Here is a 7,251-nt window from a genome sequence, read left to right on the forward strand (position 1 = left end):
GTGTGTCTGAGAGAGAGAGTGTGTCTGAGAGAGAGAGAGTGTGTCTGAGAGAGAGAGAGTGTGTCAGAGAGAGAGAGAGAGTGTGTCTGAGAGAGATAGAGTGTGTCAGAGAGAGAGAGTGTGTCTGAGAGAGAGAGAGTGTGTCAGAGAGAGTGTGTCAGAGAGAGAGAGAGAGAGAGTGTGTCAGAGAGAGAGAGAGTGTGTCTGGGAGAGAGTGTCTGAGAGAGAGTGTATCTGAGAGAGAGAGTGTGTCTGAGTGAGAGAGTGTGTCTGAGAGAGTCTGAGAGAGAGTGTGTCTGAGAGAGAAAGAGAGAGTGTGTCAGAGAGAGAGAGAGTGTGTCAGAGATAGAGAGAGAGAGTGTCAGAGAGAGAGAGTGTGTATCTGAGAGAGTGTGTCTGAGAGAGAGAGCGTTTCTGAGAGAGAGAGAGTGTGTCTGAGAGAGAGAGTGTGTCTGAGAGAGAGTGTGTCTGAGAGAGAGAGTGTGTCTGAGAGAGAGTGTGTCTGAGAGAGAGAGTGTGTCTGAGAGAGTGTGTCTAAGAGAGAGAGAGAGAGAGTGTCTGAGAGAGAGTGTGTCTGAGAGAGAGAGAGAGTGTCCGAGAGAGAGAGAGAATGTGTCTGAGAGAGAGAGTGTGTCTGAGAGAGTGTGTCAGAGAGAGAGAGAGAGAGAGTGTGTCAGAGAGAGAGAGAGTGTGTCTGGGAGAGAGTGTCTGAGAGAGAGTGTATCTGAGAGAGAGAGTGTGTCTGAGTGAGAGAGTGTGTCTGAGAGAGTCTGAGAGAGAGTGTGTCTGAGAGAGAGTGTGTCTGAGAGAGAAAGAGAGAGTGTGTCAGAGAGAGAGAGAGTGTGTCAGAGATAGAGAGAGAGAGTGTCAGAGAGAGAGAGAGAGTGTATCTGAGAGAGTGTGTCTGAGAGAGAGAGAGCGTGTCTGAGAGAGAGAGAGTGTGTCTGAGAGAGAGAGTGTGTCTGAGAGAGAGAGTGTGTCTGAGAGAGAGAGTGTGTCTGAGAGAGAGTGTGTCTGAGAGAGAGAGTGTGTCTGAGAGAGTGTGTCTAAGAGAGAGAGAGAGAGTGTCTGAGAGAGAGTGTGTCTGAGAGAGAGAGAGAGTGTCTGAGAGAGAGAGAGAGTGTCTGAGAGAGAGAGTGTGTCTGAGAGAGTGTGTCTGAGAGAGTGTGTCTGAGCTAGAGAGAGTGTGTCTGAGAGAGAGAGAGTGTGTCTGAGAGAGAGAGTGTGTGTCAGAGAGAGAGTGTGTGTCAGAGAGAGAGAGTGTGTCTGAGAGAGTGTGTCTGAGAGAGAGAGTGTGTCTGAGAGAGTCTGAGAGAGAGAGAGAGAGTGTGTCTGAGAGAGTGTGTCTGAGAGAGAGAGAGAGAGAGAGAGAGAGAGAGAGAGAGAGAGAGAGAGAGAGTGTCAGAGAGAGAGAGAGAGTGTGTCAGAGAGAGAGAGAGTGTGTCAGAGAGAAAGTGTGTCTGATAGAGTGTGTCTGAGAGAGAGAGTGTGTCTAAGAGAGAGAGTGTGTCTGAGAGAGAGAGTGTGTCTGAGAGAGAGAGTGTGACTGAGAGAGAGTGTGTCTGAGAGAGAGAGAGTGTGTCTGAGAAAGAGAGTGTGTCTGAGAGAGAGAGAGTGTGTGTCTGAGAGTGTGTCTGAGAGAGAGAGTGTGTGTCTGAGAGAGAGAGAGAGAGTGTGTCTGAGAGAAAGAGAGAGTGTGTCTGAGAGAGAGAGAGAGAGAGAGAGTGTCTGAGAGAGAGAGAGAGAGAGTGTGTCTGAGAGAGAGAGAGTGTGTCTGAGAGAGAGTGTGTCTGAGAGAGAGAGTGTGTCAGAGAGAGAGAGTGTGTCTGAGAGAGAGAGTGTGTCTGAGAGATAGAGAGAGAGTCTGAGAGAGAGAGTCTGAGAGAGAGAGTGAGTCTGAGAGAGAGAGTCTGAGAGAGAGAGTCTGAGAGAGAGTGTGTGTGTCTGAGAGAGAGTGTGTGTCTGAGAGAGTGTGTCTGAGAGAGAGAGTGTGTCTGAGAGAAAGAGAGTGTGTGTGAGAGAGAGAGTGTGTGTCAGAGAGAGAGAGAGTGTGTCAGTGAGAGAGAGTGTGTCTGAGAGAGCGAGAGAGAGTGTGTCAGAGAGAGAGAGAGAGTGTGTGTCTGAGAGAGTGTGTCTGAGAGAGAGAGATTGTGTATGAGAGAGAGAAAGTGTGTCTGAGAGAGAGAGTGTGTCTGAGAGAGAGAGAGTGTGTCTGAGAGAGAGAGAGTGTGTCTGAGAGAGAGTGTGTCAGAGAGAGAGAGTGTCTGAGATTGAGTGTGTCTGAGAGAGAGAGTGTGTCTGAGAGAGTGTGTCTGAGAGAGAGAGTGTGTCTGAGAGAAAGAGAGTGTGTGTGAGAGAGAGAGTGTATGTCAGAGAGAGAGAGAGAGTGTGTCTGAGAGAGCGAGAGAGAGTGTGTCAGAGAGAGAGAGAGAGAGAGAGTGTGTGTCTGAGAGAGTGTGTCTGAGAGAGAGAGATTGTGTATGAGAGAGAGAAAGTGTGTCTGAGAGAGAGAGTGTGTCTGAGAGAGAGAGAGTGTGTCTGAGAGAGAGAGAGTGTGTCTGAGAGAGAGTGTGTCAGAGAGAGAGAGTGTGTCTGAGATTGAGTGTGTCTGAGAGAGAGAGTGTGTCTGAGAGAGAGAGAGAGTCTGAGAGAGAGAGAGTCTGAGAGAGAGAGAGAGTCTGAGAGAGAGAGTCTGAGAGAGAGAGTGAGTCTGAGAGAGTCTGAGAGAGAGAGTCTGAGAGAGAGTGTGTGTCTGAGAGAGAGTGTGTGTCTGAGAGAGAGTGCATGTCTGAGAGAGAGTGTGTGTCTGAGAGAGTGTGTGTCTGATAGAGAGTGTGTGTCTGAGAGAGAGAGTGTGTGTGTCTGAGGGGGAGAGAGAGTCGGAGAGAGAGAGAGTCGGAGAGAGAGAGTCACAGAGAGGGAGAGTCACAGAGAGGGAGAGTCACAGAGAGGGAGAGTCACAGAGAGGGAGAGTCAGGGAGAGGGAGAGAGGGAGTGTCAGGGAGAGGGAGAGAGTGAGTGTCAGGGAGAGAGTGTCAGGGAGAGGGAGAGAGTGAGTGTCAGGGAGAGAGTCAGAGAGAGTCAGAGAGAGAGAGTCAGAAAGAGAGAGAGAGAGTCAGAGAGAGAGTCAGCGAGAGAGAGTCAGAGAGAGAGAGAGTCAGAAAGAGAGAGAGAGTCAGAAAGAGAGAGAGAATCAGAAAGAGAGAGAGAGAGTCAGAGAGAGAGAGTCAGAGAGGCCAAGTGTCAGGAAGAAAACATTAATTTTATCGTTCTTTTTTTTTATACTGTACTTTTCAAAATAAACCTACGTTTCTATGAAAATGTAAGTTTTTGTTTTTTTGCGGCCCACCTAAACTTCAACCTTGTTTATTTGGCCCGTGTTAGCCTTTGAGTTTGACATGCTTGCCCTACAGGATTTCTTTAGCAATCCCAGACAACAAGGGGAGCATCAGCAGCACCCAATCCTGTTGTGGCACCCGGTATCTCAGACACTGAGTTTCAAAGTCTGATAGAAAACCCTTCGATTTTGTCTGTGCCACAGACAAACTTTTTGAAGCTGTGGTGATCGTCTTGGGGGACAGCCTGCTCTCCGTTGATCAAGTGAGAGTGTCCGTTTACAGCTGCCAGCATCCAAATTCTCTCATCTGCTGTAGCTCTTTACCCCCATGAGGCAAGAAGTGCTGTGAGTCCAGGGTTAGCGAGTTCAGTAGCCACAGGTCCAGTAGCCCTCCCGCATCCCCAAGACCCAGTCCTTCACCATTATCCCTGTGAGCACCCTCTCCCTCCCCCTGTCAATCTCCCACCGGGGCTGGAAGAATCTTCGGCACCCCGGGCTGAAGTGTAATCACTGCGGCTGCAGCGACGAGCTCCATGCCCTCAGGATTAGCAATGCCTGCTTCATGCCATTCCAAATCCTCCTCCAGTTGCACCTTTGACCGACCAGCTGTCAGTAAGCCATAACCCTCACACCGGCCAACGATCCGGACACTATCCCAAGCCCTGAATCGTCCTTTTCACTTGTCCATGTTTCACCCATTATGGAACAAAGGGTGACTGTATTTTTCGTGCTCCTGCAAACCGTGAATATGCTACCTCTTGCTTTGGGAGCTCGCAACTTTCAAGTCTCCCTCTATGCTATAGGATCCCGCAGGATGCTATACCATAGACTCAATTTGGTCCCGCTGCTGCCACCCGAAAAAAGCCTATCATGGGAGACACTTTAATACTCGGATCATTTGATTGAGCAAAGCAAGAGATAAAATAAATTGCGATTTATTTACAGAATTAACATACACAGCTTGATTTACAACGAAAAAGTTTACGAAATAAAATGTTCCCAAAATGAAATGTTGCCAAAACAAAGTGTCTAGGAGCAATTTGCCATGAGCGGGAGTTGCTCGCAAAAAGAGCCTGAAACCGTCCTCGGTCAGCAGCGCAACTTGCCGCTGCTGTTTTACTCCGCTGGAGCTGCTCTTTCATGATGAAACGTTAAAATCTTGAAACTTAGATGTTTCTTGCATGAATCCATAGATGGTATGAAACTCTTACAGCATGATGACTCTTGTTACATGATGGAACTTAGATGGAACTGCTTCCTGACCGTTCTGTTCTGACTGACAGATTAAATCTGTCAGTGGTGATATTGGATACCGAGGCTTGAGCCTCATTACTCCAAGTTCTCTTGTTGAGTGTATTGTCGCACACTTTAGGAAGCTTCTTGATCTGTGTTACTTGCCACAGTTGAGTTGGTCTCACAGGGTCAGCGCTGTGATGGGTCGTGGGTAGCGGTCAAATGGGTTTGCAGAGATCGCAGCAAGCTTCTTGATCACCAGGTTTGAGTTCTGGTCCAGTTCCTTGTAGAATTTCTTGTTGAGCTTCTTTAGATGTTCATCTAACATCTCGATTCCCAGTTCCCTATGAAGGTCTGCTATTCTTGTAGGAAGTGGAGCGTTGGACGCAATCCGCAGCGCCTTGTTCTGTAATTTTTGGAGAGATGATCTTTGCCGTTGGTGGCAACCACTCCACACCGGGGAGGCGTATGTCATTGTGGGTCTAATGATCGCCTTGATCACATTGACTTTGCTCTTGATGGGCATGGTCCTTGTCTTCAGCAGGGGGTACAGTGCTGCCAGCTTGGTTGTTGCCTTCTGTTGAATCTTCTCAATGTGGTTTCTCCAGCTTAGCTTGCTATCTAGGATTACCCCTAGGTAAGAGCTGTTTGGCTCCCATTTGATAGCCTCTCCGTTGAGGGTGATTGGCGGGTGTGCCTTGATCCTCTTTTTGGTAAACAGTGTAGCTGTAGTCTTGCTGGAGTTCAGTCCTACTTGCCAGTCGCTGTACCATGTTGATAGCATGTCTAGTGCTTTCTGGATGTTCTTAGCTACTTCTTTCTCTCTGAAGGACTGGGAGATGACTGCCACATCATCTGCGTAGAGTGCCAGCTGAGTCTTGTGGAGGTCCGTCGGGATGTCATTCATGAAGAGGTTGAACAGGAAAGGTCCCAGGACTGATCCCTCTGGCATACCTGCGCGGATGGGGCGTGTTGTTGAGAGCTCTTCCGCACAGCCACGTGGAATGTGCGCTCCCGCAAGTAGCTTGCAGTCAGCGTAATCAGGCATGGGCGTCCGCAGGGGGGGGGTAAGGGGGGGCGCTTGCCCCCCCCTGGATCCTGGGCCGCCAACAGCGGGGAACAGAGGGCACTGGCGTGACAGGATTTAGCGCGCTCTTCTGCAACAAAAAAAAAACCTCCCTTGTCTCCTGATTGGCTGGCGCGTGTTGGCACGCTGCCAGGATTATTTTTTTGTCCCTCCCAAGCCCTATCTCAGCGGTGCGCAAAACTGGGGGGCGCCAAATTATTTAGGGGGGGGCGCAGCCTGTGCGGCGAAACCTGGGGGCAGAGCAGGGGCAGAGCAGAGCAGAGCAATGCCAGGCAGAAGATCCGTGCTGTGTTTCCCTGTGCTTGCAGAGGGGGCGGGGCGTCCCCTCCTCTTCCTGTCAGCGTGGGGAACCGAGCATGCAGTACAGGTGTGTGTGTGTGTGTGTGTGTGTGTGTGTGTGTGTGTGTGTGTGTGTGTGTGTGTGTGTGTGTGTGTGTGTGTGTGTGTGTGTGTGTGTGTGTGTGTGTGTGTGTGTGTATATTGGTGTGTATAGTGATGTGTGTATATATATATATTGTGACAGAAACCAGGGGATGGTAATAAATTCCGTATATAGGGCTCCCAGGATACTAGACAGTTTCTATCCTGTTTGGCCTGGGAGTGCAGCCTTATAATACATACACTCCATCCCACAGTTTGGCAAGCGCTGGAACTGAGGGATGAGAGATCCAGACCAGAGTTTGTCTGCTGCCTGATTTCTGTCACCTGTCATGCTAATTAGGAATCAGGTATGAAAGACTGATTTCCTGTTTGCTCTGGTCTCCCCACAAGAGCCAGGAGGCTGGAAGGCTGCTGAACTACAGAGGGGAGAAGCCTCTTCCCCAAACAGGTTCAATCTTTCTGTTCATTTGTGTAAGACTGCAAAAGTACCGTGTTTTGATGTTGGAAGTGGAAAAGCCACTTCCAACCCTGAGTCAGGGATATCTAAGTTAAGTTATCGCTCAGGTGAGCAGCTTTTGTTTTGATCTGTTTTCTGTTGTATGCACTGTGGCAGTCTCAGTGCCTGGGACTGAATAAACCAGGCATAGCCTGTTTAAAGGAACAGTACGTGACGCCTCATCATTTAACCTACCCTAAAAGACCGTGTTCTAAACAGTCCCGGACAAACGACGGAGCCCCGGAGTAAGCCGTTTGTCACATATGGTGGAGAATGCGGGCAGAGCACTAGGGGGTCTGCGGGTTGAAGAACTTTGAAAAAAAAAAAAAAAAAAGTTTTTTTCATCCTCTGCAAACAAGATGGAAGACGTGGTGGGTGCGCTGGTACGCAATGTCGCTGCCCAGAAAGACGCGAATGAAATCCAGCAACAGCTGTTAATAGCCCAGCAAGAAACTAATGCAAACCAGCAGCAGACGAATGACCCCTTGAATAACCATCTGTGGGCATTTGTAAAGGTTAATGGTAAGAGGGTTCGGGCACTTCTTGACTCTGGGAGCATGGTCACACTAGTGTCCGAATACCTCTTGCCCATTAAGAAGAAACAGGGAAACAGTTCACAAAGAGTAGCAATTTGTTGTATACATGGGGATAATCATGAATATTCCACTGTTGATGTTTTTTTTGAAACAGAGTTTGGTTCTTTAGATTTCAAGGTGG

Source organism: Ascaphus truei, chromosome 7, assembly GCF_040206685.1.
Source record: "Ascaphus truei isolate aAscTru1 chromosome 7, aAscTru1.hap1, whole genome shotgun sequence".
In the NCBI taxonomy this organism is placed as follows: Eukaryota; Metazoa; Chordata; class Amphibia; order Anura; family Ascaphidae; genus Ascaphus; species Ascaphus truei.